The sequence below is a fragment of the Sus scrofa genome, chromosome 1 (assembly GCF_000003025.6).
Source record: "Sus scrofa isolate TJ Tabasco breed Duroc chromosome 1, Sscrofa11.1, whole genome shotgun sequence".
NCBI classification, from domain to species: Eukaryota; Metazoa; Chordata; class Mammalia; order Artiodactyla; family Suidae; genus Sus; species Sus scrofa.
In genome coordinates this window covers 250,268,928-250,287,290 of record NC_010443.5, presented here as the reverse complement: position 1 = coordinate 250,287,290, position 18,363 = coordinate 250,268,928, and the positions used below count along the sequence as shown (strand labels likewise).

The 18,363-nt window shown below is 45.3% G+C and overlaps 1 protein-coding gene across 1 annotated transcript in view; it reads left to right on the top strand.

Moving 5' to 3' along the window:
• Positions 1-18,363, top strand: part of EPB41L4B (erythrocyte membrane protein band 4.1 like 4B) — a 142,306-nt gene that overhangs the window by 81,607 nt on the left and 42,336 nt on the right.

Sequence of the window (18,363 nt, the reverse complement as noted above, 5' to 3'; positions counted from 1 at the left end):
TATGAAAGGAAGTGTTCACTGGTCATCCCTCAGCTTCCGGAAGCTAATCCCTTGGTTTCTGTGCTCTCTGATTCTCTAGGCCTTGGACTTTTTTCTCCTGTCTTTGCAGCAGCCTTTTTCTGTCTTCCTATTAAATACTGGTGTTTTCCGGGGGTCCTTCCTCCGCCCACTGCTTTTCTCACTCACCGCAGCCTACCACCTGCTCTTCTCATCCTGTCAAAGTGAGTCCTGTGGACACTGAGGCCATTCTCTCTAATTCAGACCCCTCCTGTGAGTTTTTAGACTGACATTTCAACTTGTATATCCATGTGTACCTCAAACATCCCACATCAAAAATGAAATCCATCCTCCGTTGCTAAAAAAAAGACCCACAAAACAACTTGGGCTGAAGTCTCTTCTTTCTGCGCATTGCAAGAAGGATATACATCATCCCCAGGTCTTCTCTTTTGTCATCCATATCCAGACAGCCCCCAGGTCTGCTCCACTTGCCTCATTAGTGTGTATATTTAGCCCTTCCTCTCTCCGTATCGACCCTGACCTTGCAGCAGCGCCTTCTCTCTGGCTGGGGGGGTGCTCTTACTGACCTCCCTGACTCGTCTCCCAACAAGCTCCTTCTCCCAGTCACTAGAGTGATCTTCCTAAAACACCGTCTGATTGCATCATCGCGATGCTTGATATCTGCCAGGGTCCTCCCTCCCCAGGAGGCTGAAGTCCAAGGCCTTCTCCGGAATTCCCCCACTTTCTGCTCCTGCCCCGTGGCGCTAGCTCGTGTGGTTTCCCCCCTTTTCACACCCTCCTGCTTAAACTCCTACAACACCACACTGCGTGTAGAGCCTGGCATTCACCATGCCCTGCTGTTACGCCCATCTGTGCCTTTGCAAATACTGTTCCTTCTGCCGAGAATGCTGCCCTGCCCATCCTCTTTGCCCAACTCCTGCTCAGCCCTGAAGCCTCGACTCAGACGCTGGCTGTCTCGGGGACCCTGACCGCCCCCACCCACCTCCACAAAGGGGGCTGGTTCCTGTGCTCTGTTCCCCTGCTGTCCTCCAGCGCCCGTGTGTACCAGTAATGTAAAACCGCCATCTCTTATTCATCTCATCTTGGAGGCTGTATGCTCCTTAAGTATGAGCTGTGTCACACTCTGCTTTGTGCCCCGGGGCCTGATGAATAGCACATGCTCAATGGATGTCTGTTCAGCAGATGACTTATCCTGCATTCATTGTAAAGGAAGCATCCAACCAGGTTCCAGGCAGGAAGGCATCACTTCTGCACTGGTCTGAGGGTATCTGCACAACCATATCCAGCCGAAAGCGTCCTCTCTTGAGCAAGACTTTTCACCATGTAAGTTTTGGATTCGGCTGCTTCGTATGAATATGAGTCACTGTGTCTACGGTGTTTTCGTGGGAGGCCTTGCTGTCATGTTGAGCAGAGAAGAGGACAGTCCAGCTGTGTGGTGCTGGAAACCTTGGCACATGAACACTGATCCACAGTGACGGTCGGGGCTAGTGGCCAGAGGTGTGCTTCACACTCTGCGCAGGTCACTTCCCTGGGTCTTCCTGACCACGCTGTGAGGTGGGTGATCTTCTTGTCACACCTGGAGAAGCCCAGCCTTAGCAGCTCACCCATGGTCACGCAGCCGGAGGTGCTTGCCAGACTTCTCACTCCACAAAGTCTGCGTTCTCCATGCCTGTGCTTTAAGGCCACTCATTGCCCATTATTCCACTGTGGACCCTGTCCGTCCACATCTCCAGGCGACTTTTATTAGATTATGTTGAAGAATTCACTCCACTGAAATCAGAACGACCAGAAAGACGCCCACCACCGCCAGCCCTCTTCCCCACCAGTGGTCTGTAACCCTGTTTGTCACCACCGCCAGCAGGCTAGTCCCCCTGTCTGTGTGGGCATTCATGCACCAACAATCCCCTTCTCCAAGGAGCAGAGACTGAGCCTTATTTTCTTCTTGCCGAACCATTCCTTTGAGATGATCCACTGCTTCCTTCCCCAGAGCGTGCAAAGCTAGTCCCTTCTTCTGGAATGTTACCTGCTGGCAGGACCAAGTTCAGTGTTCCGTAAACAAATGGAACTCCATTTTTGCATGTTTGAAACTCACTTACTGGTCCTGTGTCATCCATTGTTCTTCTGCGATTCCCTCAGAAGATCTAACTGAATTGACAGGGTTGTCACATGGATGTAATTCACAGGGACTGGAAGCTTTGAAATCATGTCAGGTAATTACCTTGACCTTCAAAACCCTCTTGCCTGCTTCATTTCTTGGTCCGCCACTTCCAGTGAAAATGGTTCTCCTTAACAGCAGAGATGAAGGAATAAGGACGATGTAGGAGTCCTTTGTTTTTCTTGCTTCTTAATATCTCACCGTCCTTCCGATCAATGCCTCCAGCCTCCTGGGGCCTGCTCTGAACACAACTAATGATAGATCCTTTTTGTTGCCCTTGACTTTCCAGCTTTTAACTAGCCTTTGAAGAGCTGAGCTCATCAAAGAGCTCCCGGAGCAGCCATATTGATCTCCTGGGATCAATATTTCCTAAACTTGGCTCTAAGTCAATTCCCTGGATGACCAAATCTTCCAAAAGTACCAGGTAAATACCCCAAATAGGCCCAGGATGACTTGCTCCCACTATTTCAAGACAGGAGGCAACAGATAAATGCCTAGGCAAGGTATGAAGGGACAGAGATGGAGAAAAAGCAAACCACAGCTAAAGAAAGTCCCTTTGCACATGAAAGGTGGCATGTTTTAAGAAGCCCCAGGGGTATTTAAAAGGTGAAATAGAAATTGACTGAGACTCAGCTAAAAAAGAAATCTCAATAATTCTGCCAAAAAGACTCATTTTCCCCCAAATTAGGGAATCAGGGAATCGCTTGGACAGCCTTATTAAAAATGGAGATTATGAGGCTCTATTTAGGTGAGGGAGTGAGACCTGAGAACCTTCATTTTAATAGGCACCCCAGGAGAGCCTGAGGTAGGCAGTCGCAGGACTTCACTTTGGAAAAGCACCAGCTTCCTATCTGGCTCTGTTTGCACTTGTTTTAGTGGCTCAGTTGTAACTAATTAGAGGCCAACTCTTTTTTTAAAGAGACATGATGCTCAAAAGTAAATGGATGGATACATCCAAATAAGCAGCCACATTGTTCTGCTCAGAAGTTTTGCACTTCCTCAGGCTCATGGTGTCACAGAAGAATGTGAGCATTCTGGTGGTTCTTTGTATGGCTTTCATTTCACCATGGCCTCCCTCTCCCATATCCATCAAGCCAAGACTTCTGTCATTGTTGAGTCCTCTTGCAGAAGCAAGAGGCTGGTAGGGAAGAGGGCATGGCACACCCCAGCCTAGGGGCCTGTGCCAAGATGAGAGGTCGTGATGGGGTAACAGGTGGAAGTCTGCAGAAGCAGAATGGCAGGATGTTGCAAGCCAAGGAGAGAAGACTGCAGAATCCAGTGTGGAGTGAAGATTTTGTTGGGGCAGGAGCCCTGCGGGTCTCAGACTAGGTGAAATGTGGACATGTTTTGGAATCTCAGGCGATTTCAGTCCCACCTTTGCCTCTCACTAGCCATGGGACCTTTGGCCAATTTCTTGTCTTCTCTATGCTTCATTTTCCTCATCCCAAAAATAGAACTTAGCAATGTCTTGCTGTTACGAGAATTAAATGACATTGTGTGTGTGAGGTGCTTTGCAAAATGTCTGATGCTAGCTGGTAACAATTTTTTTTTTTTTTTTTTTTTGTCTCTTTAAGCCTGCACCTTCAGCATATGGAAGTTCCCAGGCCAGGGGTCAAATCAGAGCTACAACTGCCGGCCTACACCACAGCCACAGCAACCCGGCATCTGAGCCATCTGCAACCTACACCATTGCTCAGGCAACACTGGATTCTTAACCCACTGAGTGAAGCCGGGGATGGAACCAGCATCCTCATGGATGCTAGTCGGGTTTGTTACCACTGAGCCACAATGGGATCTCTTTTTGTTTGTTTGTTTGTTTGTTTGTTTATAGCTAAATTTTTAGCAGCTTTTGAGGTTTAAGGCCTTAGCAGTCCCTATGGTGAGAAACAGGCCAAGGAGATTCAAAGTCCAGCTCAAGGAGTAGCATATCTCCTAGGTTGATGGCTTGAGATGTGTGGTCTAAGTTTAGCAATGGGAGGGGTGCTTTGTTTCAAAGGAAAGGTCGGGTGGAAGAGGATTAATTCAATGCATAAAGACAGCTCTGAAACACTAACAGGCAAAGAGCAGAAACAGCGTGAGGATCTTTTGAGAGGGGATAAGAAGAAATAGGAGTGAAATTTCTGGAGTTCCTGCTGTGACACAACGGGATCCTAGGGTCTTGGGAGCCTTGGGACACTGGTTCAATCCCGGGATGGGCACAGTGGGTTAAGAATCCAGCGTTGCCACAGCTGTGGCTTAGGTCTCAACTGTGGCTCAGGTCTGATCCCTGGCCTGGGAACTTCATGTGCCGAGGGGCAGCCAAAAATGAAGAAAAAAGAAAAGAAATGATATACCTGAGAATACTAGGAAATGACTGTCCATCATGTGAATGATGCTTTTTCATCTGCACATGGCAGAAGGGGCCTGGAGGAAGGAATTGGTGGGGAAGCAGAGAATCCTCGCTGCTGGGACGCGGGGACTCAGAAAGTGTGGAGGGAGGAAACTCTGTTGCTCAGGACTCAGCCTGGGATTTTATCTTGCAAAACGCAGAGGAAGCTTTTAACTATTTGGAGACTAAGTAGAAAGTAATAAAGGGAATTGCCGTACTTTTTTATTTTTTTTTTTAAGTAGGTAATACAGACAGTAGTGAAAATCAAACTAGAATACCTAAAATTGAACTTTTCCTTTCCTCGCGCTTATTCCCTAGCTCTCCCCAGAGGCCAACATTGTTAGCGTTTTTTCTTGTCAATCTAAAGCTATTCTGTGTATAAACAAGCACATGTTTATTTAACCAATCGATACTGATGGGCATTTAGGCTGCCTTGAATCTCTAAAATGACCATTTTGCTGCCATCCCTGTACATTTTGTTTATGCACTTGAGCAAATCCATCTGCAGAGTAAATTCCTTGCACGTAGAGATGTGGGGCCAAAAGGAATGTGCTTTTTAATTTGGATATTGCTTAATGAAATTTCCCTCCGAAGACACTCTACCTGGTTCCACTTCTCGCTGCTACCCCACACAACAGAGACTTGACAGGGCCTCTGTGATCCCACAGGAAGCAAGCTCCTAGCCTTAGCCAACCTTTTAAAACCTTGTTAATCTGATGGGTAAAAATCAGAATTTCCGTTTCACTGCAATCCTCTCCAAGCAAGATTGCATACCTTTTCATCGTTTTGAATGCCGTTTGTTACTTGTTTACTGTGAAACTTCAGGGGCCCCGATCTTGAGTCATATTCTTTAATAAAGATCAGACTGATGAAGTTTTAAAATCCATCATCTTAGCCCGTTTAATCTTGAAGAAAGGGAAAGCTGGGGAGAGTCGATCTTTACCAGACAGCCTGTGAAAGCAGCTTTTCAGAAGCTCAGGTAACAATCAGCACAAAACACGCATGCCCTGGGGATCTGAGAAAGGAATGGGGCAGCATAAAAATAGCCCGGGTGAAGGGATTGATTTCTAATAGCCGTGTTTCTTTTCCTGTTTGGGAGTTTATTACGAATGCTCCACCCAGACTTCTTAAATACCCACCCAGGCATTGTGAATTTCCCTGGTGCATCTGATCAGGGAAGGAAGGATTTACATTTAGTTATAATTAAAATTCTAATATATGGAATCTGAAGTCCCAGCCATGTCCTGAGACTTGCCACTGGTTTTATCGGGGCAAAGATGGCAGAATTTGAAATACCAGAACTGCTGTAGTCGAGGCAATCCACTAAAAAGGGTTCGAATAATTAGAGGAACATCCCTCTAGGCTTGTGTTACAAGAAACCTGCAGAAACCTACCTCATCATCCCCTACTGCATAGTGAGTGGTTTAAACATCCACTTTCTACAGCTGAGACCTCAAAAGCAAGCAATGTTGCTATGCTCACGGCTCCACCAGCCACATTCTGTGGCTGAACAGGGATGCTGAAACTGTATTAAAGGCAATTAAACAAGCCCTTAAAATTAGGCCCAGTGTACGACTTCAGAGGCTAAGGATGTTTATAATAGAAGCTTCTGAAGAACCTACAAGAATTGGGGAACAGAAAGAGGACCCTTAAAAAAAGAGATTTTTAACCGCGAACGCAATCCAAAATAAATTACTCCCCATCTGTAGCACCTCAGAAACTCATACCCCGTGTTCAGCTGCTGCTCACACCGGCTCTTGTGCAATTAGAATGTCCAAAACCTGCCCCGAACAGAGTGTATTTTATTCATTTAACCTGAACTTCCTTCTGGAAAGAATAATAATTTCATTCATCTAGATGAGCTGGATGGTGTCCAAGAAGTGGAAAAATAACCCCCTAAGCTCATGCCCGAGTCAGCCATAGCGCTTTCAAAGTGCAAAGGGTGATAAAGAACTGGCTCTTTAGACATTATTTTTGCACACTAGCAGCTGTACTTTCACAGCAGTGATTATTTTGTCTTACTGTTCCTTGAGGGCTCCCATGTAATGCTGTTTGGGGATGTATTCAAGTCTGTAAATGCTATTATCCACCTGAAGAAAGAAAAAAAAAAAAGAATCTTCATTTAAGGGAAAGAGTGGGCACTAAAATGCAGAAGTCAGAAGCAAAAAAAATAATAATAATATTCTGTAAAAAACCATGAAGGGAAAGCACTGATGGGTTTATTAAAAGTGAATGCTGCAAAGGAAAACAACGATGTTTATGTCAGTATTTTTTTTTTTTTTATGGAGGAAAGAGATTGAATACACTCTTAGTCATGAGCCTCTGTGCAAAAATGATCTCATGAAATATTTATTCTTTGGACTCAGATCCTGAGATTTCTTTGGAATCGTTAAAATCCTAGACCTCACTGCAAATTTGTAGCATCCTTCTTCACAGCTTCTCAGTGCCTCTCACTCAGACAATTAGAATAAGGCAGACTTAGTAAGAATAACATCAAGATAAAATGGACTTTCTGGCCGGAGATTTTCAAGACTTGCTCATCTGCTTCCAGGCATTCATTGAAACCGTCGGGTAACAGTCTCACCAAAGGAAAACTCCCGACTCAAAGAAAGAGGCAAATAACATCCTGTAGCTTCCAAGGAACAGAGACCCATTTACCACCAAACACACCTTCGAGGCGCCCATCGTTCCTTCAGATGTGGAGTATTTTACTCTAAAGTTTTTTGTTTTTTGTTTTTTTGTCTTTTTGCCATTTCTTGGGCTGCCCTGCGGCATATGGAGGTTCCCAGGCTAGGGGTCCAATCGGAGCTGTAGCCGCTGGCCTACACCACAGCCACAGCAACACAGGATCCGAGCCACGTCTGCGACCTACACCACAGCTCACGGCAACGCCGGATCCTTAACCCACCGAGCAAGGGCAGGGACCAAACCCGCAACCTCATGGTTCCTAGTCGGATTTGTTAACCACTGCGCCACGACGGGAACTCCCTACTCTGCAGTTTTGCTGAGACTAAAATATGAGGAACAACGGGGAAGTTTGTGACCAAAGTGAAGCTTTTATGAATGGACACTTGATACATTACCTAGGAAGAATTCCATTTTAATGCATTACATCGTTCATTCAACAAAAGTTTACTCTGCTTCTCTGCTGTGCCAGGTACTGTTTAGGCACTGGAAATTGCTGTTGAAGACACCGTCTTAGGCTCCAGGTACCTAATAAATGAATAAAAACAAGCCTTCCCAGTCTGCTCTGGGAGTCAGACATCACCTGTGCTAATACAGTTCCAAGTCGATTGCCTGGAAGAGGTCTTGAAAAAAAAATACAAGTTGGGAAAAAATGTTCTGCCAATTAGTAATCCATATAAAGGATTAAACCTGGCCCCAAAAAGTAATTTTGACCTTTTTAGACAGGAGAAAAATGAGGTAGGGGCATATTTTCTCTCTAGTCGCTTTAAAAAAAATAAAACCACTACATTGCTGAAAGAAATCAGCCCTAATTAATAGCCTAGCATTCATAGTGTGTCACATTTCTAAAATGTTGGTACAATTTTCTTCTCAAACCCATTATGAAAAAGGTACAGTTTTCCAATTATACTCTTACTGCCAAATAGGAAGCTCGCACTAAATTCAATAAGAACTTGAAGCGATATGTTGGTGTAATGACCCACTCTGTTTAGTCTCTGCTAAATTAAAATGGAAATAAGTGACAGGTGTCCTGGAAACCATGATGGGTAAATGTACCTTCCCCTATCTTTCAGCTGGACAAAGCAGAAATCAAATTGTTTTATTGAACTGTAGTTCCTGGCATGGAAATGCTGAGTAAATATTTGTCCAAATACATGGTGTCTGGGGCCCAGATAAGTGAACTGAGTTACCGAAGGTCCCAGCTAAGGAGCAGCACAACCAAGGCTAAGTGCCAACCAACATTCTTTTAACGTCATGGTACTGCTTCTTTCATCATCCACAAGGCAAAGCAGTGTCCCTTAGCACCGAAGAGCGCACAGGGCTCTGTAGTCCGGTTGTCTGGGTTCAAAGCCTAGCTCTGCCATTTACTAGCTGTGTGTCTTTGCAAAAGTTAATTAGTCTCTCTGTTCCTGTTTCCTTATCTGTAAAATAAGGCTAGTAGTAACTATTTCTTCTTCAAATGTTGGAAGGTTAAATAAATGTATAGATGGCACAGCGGGCACTCAAAAGTGTTAGCACTTTTTTCTTTTTCCTCTGAGGGTATTTAGAGAGCATGATTAATGCATTAATCATGATTAGTGGTATGATTCTGGCTGACACCAGCTGCTGTGGTAACATGATACTTGAGTGGATTCTGTTCAGTGTCCCAGTCAGGAGGACAGTCTCAGGCCAATGGACCGAATTATGGTCTAGTGACAGTGCTTCCCAACTTTTTCTTGTCCTTGGCACACATAGAAAATGATACTGGGGAGTTCTTGTCATGGCTCAGCAGTAGTGAACCTGACTGGTAGCCATGAAAATGTGGGTTTGATCCCTGGCCTTGCTCAGAGAGTTAAGGATCCGGCATTGCCACGAGCTGTGGTGTAGGTCGCAGATGAGGCTCAGATCTGGCATTGCTGTGGCTGTGATGTAGGCCTGTAGCTGCAGCTCCCAGTTGGAACCATAAGTCTGGGAACTTCCATATGCCGTGGGTGTGGCTCTAAAAAAAAGCAAAAAGCAAAGAAAAGAAAGAGAGAAAGAAAATGATACCGTTGTATGGCCCACTGGGGCAAGCAGACAAAGCTGCCTGAGATGCCAGGCTCCCCTGGTCCTGTCTACTTGCTCCAACAGCTGAGAGAATAAATGGTTTAGCCCCTGTGAGCCCTGTCAGTTAGGAGGCTCTCCTGAAATATTTGTCACCATCTCCCTGGTGCTCTAGTTCTGCTTAGGAAGATGGAGTTGTCCCCCACTTAGGCTAAAAGGAAAACGGGCCAGTTTGCCCCAACCAGTCTCCTCTGGAAAGTGTTTAGGGAACTTACGTGCTGCTGTGTGGACTGCACAGCAGCTGTTCCTGCCTCCAGGAACCCTGCTATGAAGTTGAGACATGTGCCAGAGCAGGTGAAAGTGCAACTGAGTACAGACAGCACCTAAGGGTGTAGTGAGCAGTCCCAGAAGATGCCGGAGGACTTTGGTCAGAGAATGTCGACGGTGCTCTCCTAAGAGCATGTCATCCAGACATCGGCATTCCGTTAAAAAGCAGAGCATCTCTTGTGCCTTGGCCTTTCTGGGTGGTGATCTGGTTGTTTGGAGGTCGAAGAAACCCTGTTGGTATTGTGTTGTTAATTCTGGTCAGCAAGGAAGACGGGGTTGGAAATGTGTAAGTGACAAGATCCTTGGAAGAAAACGACCTTGCTGTCTTAGAATCAAGGTGACATGAGTAGAATTCATTACTGTATTCTAAGCTTCCAGCTTTTAGAAGATCAGATTTCAAAAATGCCTAAAAGAGAATATTTCTCATGTGGCCTATAAATATATCATAGATGATCTTAAAGAGGAAGGCATTTGGAGGCCACAATTTAAAACAGTATTGTAAAGAGAAGGAGGTAGAACATAGGATCAAAAACAAAGTGGCACGAGTTTCGTTGTGGCTCAGCAGATTAAGAACCCGACATAGTGTCCATGAGGATGTGGGGTCGATCCCTGGCCTTGCTCAGTGGGTTAAGGATCTGGCATTGCTGTGAGCTGAGGCTTAGGTCACAGATGCAGCTTGGATCTGGTGTTGCTGTGGCTGTGGCGTAGTTCTGCAGCTGCAGCTCCTAGCCTGGGAACTTTCATATGCTGCAGGTGCAGCCATAAAAAGAAAGGGGGAAAAAAGTGGCAGAGACCTCTTTTTTTAAGGACTTCTGTAGATGCATGTTTTGGTGAGGGCAAAAAGATGAAGTTTAATAGCAGAGCCAGAGCCATTCTTAAGGATGGTGTGTGAGGTTAACAGGACAGAAGAAAAGGTGCTTGACTTCTGTTTTGTTTTTCCCTTTCTCAGCATGGAAGCCAGTCATATATACTAACTGCAGAAGGTGAAAAGAACAAAGAGAACGAAATGGAAATCCATGAGAAGAGAACGAGTAGTCAGGAAATATTTTTCTGCTTTACAGTTAATTAAAGTCTTCAGGTTCAGAAAAAGATGGCCTCGAAGCAAATTTGCATATGTCATTGCTGAGCCAGCAGCAGTACACTTTGAAAAACTGTGGAGTCTTGGGAAAATGCCAGAAGAATAGGCAGGGAAATGCCATTACAGATTCTTGAAAAATGAATTGTAAAACCTGGACTGATATGCTTGATGGTAGTACCAAAGAAAATTTGAGAACAGATTCTTTTTTTAAGCACTTAGTAGAGGAAGCAGGGTTCACGTAGGAGCTGCATGGATTCACTCAGAATAAGTCATGCTAATCTTCCAGGATTCTTAGTAGGCTAAGAGTAGAAGGACTAACTTGATAAGTAGAATTGGTCAAAAACTAACATTTAATGTTGAAACATAAGATAATCTTCACACTTCAGAATTAAGACAAAGATGACTGCTCATACTCAGTATTACTCTAAAGGCCTTACCAATGCAATAAACCAAGAAAATGAAATAAAGAATAAATGCTGGAAAGGAAGTAACAAAAATTCATGGGATTATTTTATAATACAAGTGAGTTCCAATTAATAAGAGTTCGGCAAACTGACCAGAGGCGGAAATACCCTTAAGTCAGCAGTTTTATATATCTAGTAGTAAAAAAAAAAAAATTAGAGAAAATGCAATCATTAATGAGGTCCCATTTTCAATCATGACAAAATTGAAATATAGCTGGAAATAAAGTTAATAAGATATATTCCATACCTTTATGGAAAAGTTAAAAATTCTGACTAAGGGGCATTTAGGAAGATCTGAATAAATGGCGAGAAATACCTTATGAATATATTCTCTCAAATTAATCCGTTATATTTAATGCTCCAAATCATAATTCTGATGAGGATTTTTTTTTTTGGTAGTAACTTGAATTGTAAAGTAATCTGAGCAAGTAAGTGCATGAGAGTAGCAAAGAAAAAAAAAAGCAATAAATGATGGGAAAGGAACAGAATTTGTCCTATCATAAATATATTTAAAAGTAATTAAGACAATCTGATGCTGATTTAGCAATAGATAAATAGACCAATAAAAATATAAAGAGTCCAGAAAGGCATACAGAAAGGTAGATATTGTTTATCAGTCATGGGCAATCAGGAGAAATAAAATCACTCGGCATTTCTTACAGAGGGAATTGAATATAGGGAATTGATTATACAAGGGATGAAGAATTAAGCAGCCAAAGTGATCAGTGAGGCAGCCCAGAAACTAGCAACAGTAGAACCTGCGTATCACTCCTGGAGCTGGAGAGACAAAGGGACAACAAGAGGTGGCAGGGTTCCAGAGCCCAGGAGCTGGGGCTGTAGGAAGCCAGTCTAATGGAAGCTGAAGCCCCAGGGGACTCATCAGCTACTGCTGAAAACATCCCCTGCGGTACAAAAAGAAGAAATACCTTGACTTTTCTGCTTTTCCCACCCTCCAGTCTCTGTCACTGCCTCCCATCGGCCAAACCTACATAGAAACCAGAGGGTGGCTGGGGCGGGGGCAGCGGCGGGGGAGGAGGGAAGGGGTGACTGGGAAATGCTTTTACTTGGAAACAGAGCAGATCAACAGATCTAAGAGCATTTGGAAAGGTAAGGTCAGGGTAAGCAGGGGAGTGTACCCAAGCCAGCCTGGGGAGGAGCCAATATGAAGAGGAATTCCTGTAAATATTGTGAGGGAACGTTGTGGGGGTTTTTTCTGACCTGTAGAATGAGTTGTCTCAACATCACCAAAGGACATGAAAACATGTGATGTGGCAGCCTCTCTCTTCCTGCCGAGCTTACTATGTCATTGGAAAGACGTGTTCACGAAGATGTCTCAGGCAGTGGGGTTCCAAGGCGGTCTTGGGATTTTCCCGATGAGTGCATTTGCTGCCCGAAATAGAAGCCGAGGCAGATGGGAGGATGTAGCAGGTGGGCGGCAGAGAGGTCGGAGTTCTGGATTGTGTCCCAGGCTCAGCCAGTCACCCACTGTGTGACCTGGTCACCTCCCCCTCCCCCCCAGAGAGCCCCCGTTTCTCCCTATGCAAAATGAGGAGGTTAGACCAGGGCATTTTCTCAGCCCTGGCTGCACACTGGGCTGAGAGATAGATGATGATGTAATTAGTCCGGGTAAGGGTTCTACACTGATATTTTTCAAAATATCCCTTGGCGATTTTTTGTATCTGCTTTCCTGAGATATAAACTATATACCATGCAATTCACTAATTTAAATTGCACAATTCAGTGGTTTTAGACTTCTCACATAGTCTAATTTCACTACAGTCTAATTTTAGGACTTTTTCACTTCTCCTAAAAGACGCCCCATACCCAGTGACAATCACTTCCTATTTGCCCCCATCCTCCCAGTCCTAGGTGACCACTAATCTGCTTTCTCTCTATGGATTTGCCTATTCTGAACTTTTCTATAAATGGAATTATGCCACATGTGGCTTCTTGTGTCTGGCTTTTGTTCACTTAGCATAATGTTTTTAAGGTTCATCCATCTCATATCATGGATCGCTATTTCACTCCATTTTGTGAACGAATACTGTTCTATTGCATGGATACACCACACCTCACCGGTTCATCAGTTGATGGACATTTGGGTTGTTTCTACCCTTTGGCTTTTATGAATAATGCTGCTGTGAATATTCACGTAAAGTCTTTGTGTGGACATGTTTCAGTTTCTCTTGGGTATATACCGAGGAGTGGGATTGCTGGGTAATACGGTAACTCTATGTTTAACCTTTTGAGAAACTGCCAGGCAGATTTCCAAAGCAGTTTGCCATTTTGCATTCTCAGGTTCCCCTGGTGCTTTTGATATTCATCCAGAATTTGAAACCGCCTAATTGGATGATATCTGAGGGGCTCTGTTTCTCTAATTCTGTCATTTTTTTAAAATCCAAGATTAGATCCCAAGGGCTGCTCCCCAAAGCTCACGTCACCCCTAGCTGAGCTATAGAGTTTGTGATTGTTTCTTCAGAGCATCCTGATAACTCCTGGCCTTATTTTTTTCTTTTTGCCAATTCTAGGGCCGCTTCTGAGGCATATGGAGGTTCCCAGGCTAGGGGTCGAATCAGAGCTGTAGCCACTGGTCTACGCCAGAGCCACAGCAACGCGGTATCTGAGCCGCGTCTGCAACCTACACCACAGCTCACGGCAACGCCGGATCCTTAACCCACTGAGCAAGGCCAGGGATCAAACCCACAACCTCATGGTTCCTAGTCGGATTCATTAACCACTGAGCCACGACGGGAAATCCTCCCAGCCTTATTTTTGAGGGAAAGCCCTATAAAGTTCTGTGTTCCAGCTCAGGACCCTCCCCCATCCCTGCCCTGCACCACTCATAGCTCTGGTGGTAGATTTTGGAGGATTATTCTGAGTAATTATGTCATTATTATATTAACAATTATAATAATTATACTATAATTGGTATAACAATGGTATAATAATGTAATAATTATTATCATGTTATAAACTTCTGAATAATTACCCCATCACCCCATATGCAACACATTTGGGTTAAATACCATGTGTGTGGCCTGCTGGGATCCCAGAGTCAGGGCGGGGAGAGGCTCCGGTGGGATCTGGCAGGGCCATGAAAGTCCCCCAACACTGGGTCTGTCAAGCTGTGTCCCCCTCAAATACAGTCAAGACCATCCCATAGGACACAGCTCCTTTCCCTCCCCCAGCAGGAAGATTAACGTCTCTGGAGCTGGCAGTAAATTGGAGAAGAAGTTAGATCTAGTTCCCCTTCTCCCTTCACATCTCCTAACAGGGCGTCTTCCTCACCTTCCTCAAGTCCCAGTGTAAAAGGAGGCGGCACCAGCTTCCTCGCAGGGTAGCTGTAAAAGTTAAACACGAAAGCGCTTCACATCTGCTGGGCACACAGCAGCCCCCTTCTTCCACACCAGATCTTTCTGAGCGGCTGACTTATGGAAGCAGAGGCAAAGCCTACACACCCCTCCTCCATCACCCTCTGAAAACCTGGACTTGTGACCTTGTCAGAAGGCCTGAAGCCTCGGGAACCTCAGCCTCTGTTGACAGTGAGCAGAGAGCTGGCGTCATCTCCTGAACCTCAGCCCCCAGGCTGTGACGTCATTTGCATCACAGTCCACGAGTTCTGCAGGGAACAGTCCACAAGGCCAGGAGCAGTGGTTTCCTCAACAGACCCACAAACCCACACAACACCATAAGCTAGGATCTCCAGGGTGGCCCTCCATGTGTATGAGCTGAGAAAGTACCCAGGGCATTCCATTCCCGTTTAGGAACTTTTACTTTTCTAGAAACTTACCCTGAGCGATCCGGGCAGCTTCTTTGACCCTCATCTATTTCTCTTCCCATTTGTCTCTTTCTCAGTCTTCCCCATAAGTAGCTGTAAAATAAAAGTCACACATGCATTTTTTATTTGACATGTTATTAAATACAGTTTATCACTCCCTGCATATATATTTATTTCCCTGTTTAACTTTTCACTCTGGGTTTTCTGGAAATAAAAAACCACCCACTTTTAACTTGGAAAGATAAGGAAGTACATGATACTACTGCTTCATTCCAGGTCCACGGCAGACATTACTAATCAATCACAGCACTCTTTCCTCCAGAGCTGAGCATAACCTCACAGTCCTCCTTCGTCTTGCATTCTAAGCAGAGAGTGAGAATCAGTTGCAGTTGGCAAGGGAGAGGATGTCTCTTTACCATTCCTCAGAAATTCTTGCTCAGAACTTTCCAACACCACCTCCAGCCCTGATTATAAACCAGATCTCTGCTGTAGGGCATCTTTTTCACATTCAGTGTATCCTATTTGAAGTTCACAGTTTTTCCTCCTCCAAACAGCCCTCACTCCCAGTCTCCTTCTCTCTGTTAAGGGCATGCCATTTGCCTGGTCCCCCAGGCTAAAAAATTCAAAATTTTCTTTTCTTTTTTTTCTTCTTCTTCTTTTTTTTTTTTTTTTTTTTTTGTATTTTTGTCTCTTTTTAAGGGCTGCACCCGCAGGATATGTAGGTTCCCAGGCTAGGGGTCGAATCGGAGCTACAGCTGCTGGCCACAGCCACGTTGGATCCGAGCCACGTCTGCGACCTACACCACAGCTCACAGCAACACTGGATCCTTAACCCACTGAGTGAGGCCAGGGATCGAACCCACAACCTCATGGTTCCTGGTCGGATTTGTTTCCACTGCGCCACAACGGGAACTCCAAAAATGCAAATTTTTCTGACTCCTCCCTGTCTCTGTGTTCCCCCCTTCTCCATCCCTGCCAGTACCCCATCCTATTATCCCTCTCTTCCTTGCAGTGTTTCTCTGCTTTGTCCCTGCTGCCTAGACCAGCACAGCACCCATCACACCTCTGACAGGCTGGTCGCAGTGTGGGAGAAGGGCAGGGTGGAAGATGAGCCCTCAGGTGTGAAGCCTCCGGGGCTGAAGCGGATTTTCTCTCTTCTGAGCTCCCAGTCTCTCTGCCTCCACTGGACAGATCTTATTTTCACCATATTTGAGACACAGAAAAATAATGCCAGCAGACTTTGCAGTTCACACCCCTGTTGTCACATCCCAGCTCCACAACTTCATTCATCCTTCCTCCCTCTCTCCCTGCTTCTCTCCTTCTCTCCCTCCCGCCTTCCCTTCAAATAGTTACGGAGCACCAGTGACCTACTGAGCAAAGGTCTCTACATTTATAAAATAGGATATTGTAGGCAAAATAGGCAGCCCAGCCTCTGAGACAGAGCAAGTCCTGGATAAATAGGTAGAGGATAGGCTGCTTCTCAGACCTGGAAATGTACCCAGAGATCATGTGACCCACCTCATGTCACAGAGGAGGAAACTGAGGCCTGGGACAACTGTCTGAGGTTCTTTCACAGGGTTGGGCAGACCTAAGACGTGAAGCCAGCTGTCTCAGTGACAACTCGGTGCCCGTTTCGTTGCCACCATTACTGCCACCATGAGGAGGTTGGTTATGGTCAGATTGGAGGGGTGAGCGCTGGAGTGTGACCCCAGAAGCCAAAGTCACAGCTTCCTCCACATTACTACACACACACACACACACACGTGCACACACACACATTCACTATGCGAGACTGTCCTGAGCGAAGTCTCCAGGAGGCAGTTAGGGTGGACCAGAGACCCAGTGCTTGTGACAACGTGGGGACAGCAGTGCTGTTTCTTCTGGAATACATCCCGCATCTGCAGCAGAGTCCTCCTTGCCAATAGACGTGTCCCCATCCCATTCCTTATTTGGTATAGCCTGTGATAATAGTTTCAAAATGGGAACTATTTTTCTATTTGTGAGTTTGAAACATCAAGAGATTGCCAGCCATGCTGCAGCTCCGGTTCAACCCCTAGCCTGGGAACTTCCATAAGTCACAGGTGCAGCCCTAAAAAAGAAAAAAAAATTTACTTTTATACAAATGCAGCCATAAAATATAATTCAAATCTTTTTATAGAGGAGAGATGAAGGCCAAAGTTCTTAGGGTCCTCAGAAGTCACAATAAGGCCCTGTTTGTCTCTTAAAAAGGTAGGGAGAGCTTTTGTCTTTGTTTCCATGTGTTAAACCTACAGGTAACTGACTGACCTGATTGGAACATAGCCCAGCACAAGTCACTCTACCTGGTAGGAGGGAGGACTTTGGCCCACCCCAAAGGGGAAATATCAGCTTCACACTCATGCCACCGTAAAGAATGTGGTTTCCTATAAGAAAAGGTATTCTGTTTCAAGAATGTCCCCCCAAATTTGACTGTCTACCCTAAATGAAGCCCCCCTTATGATGCCCTGCCCAACACCTTCACCAACCCCAGGAAAACTAGTTGCCTCCACCTCTACCTCTCTGCTTCCTTAGCAGTTTGTTCCAGTGAGATTGTAACTGATCAAATGACAGTTTCCTACCCTGGGGGAGTGAGCTCCGTAAAGACAGAGTGAAGGAGCAGGCAGTAGAAATCTGGTCTACAGGAATAGCTGAAAGAGGGCTTAGCTCTGTTTAGGGGTGTGAGAAGGAGACTTTGATCTGGGTGTTAAAGCCTGGAGGTCTTCCTGGAGGAAGAGGTTTTTAACTGGGTTCAGGGAGGAGGAAGGACTCCAGGGGACAGAAAGAGGCAAAATGTACCAGCCTAGGAAGGACTTGGGTGTAGAGAAGAATATAGCAGGATATGAGCTGAAAAGAGAACAGGACAAGATCCTGGGCAGTGGTGGTAGGAGTGACACACATAGAGGAATTTGGATTTTACCCCTCAATCTGAGGCTCTTAGCCTCTGTCCACGGAGCAGCTGTAAAGGGCCTGTACTTGAGTGTTGGTGCCTTTTTCTGCAAAGAAGGTCCATGGTTTTCATCAGATTTCCAAAGGGTTTTTCTGTCTTAAATTGGTTAGGAGTCACTAGTGACAGAGAAGTATTTGAGCTCCTGGAGGGAGGAGTGCCACAGTCTAGAATGTGATCAAGACTGCTCTTTGGCCACTGGGCAGTGGGGGAATGTGCTGAAGGAGGAGTAGAGCTGTTGGGAATCTGTTTCAAGAGCCTAAGGAGTTGACGTGGGCTTAATATAGGGTAATAGCATCAAGAGGAGCATCGGAATTAGAAGACGTGGTAGCAGTGACATTAACAGGTGGCTTTCTGCACGGTGAGGGTGATGGAGAGGAGGAGAAAGTGACTCCAAGATTTCTAGTTTGTATCATGATCTTGTCATTGGATGGTTAACCCCTTATTTTTTAATTTGATAATTGCCTTATTTCCTCCTCCCATGTCGAGGATGTCGTTTTTTAAAA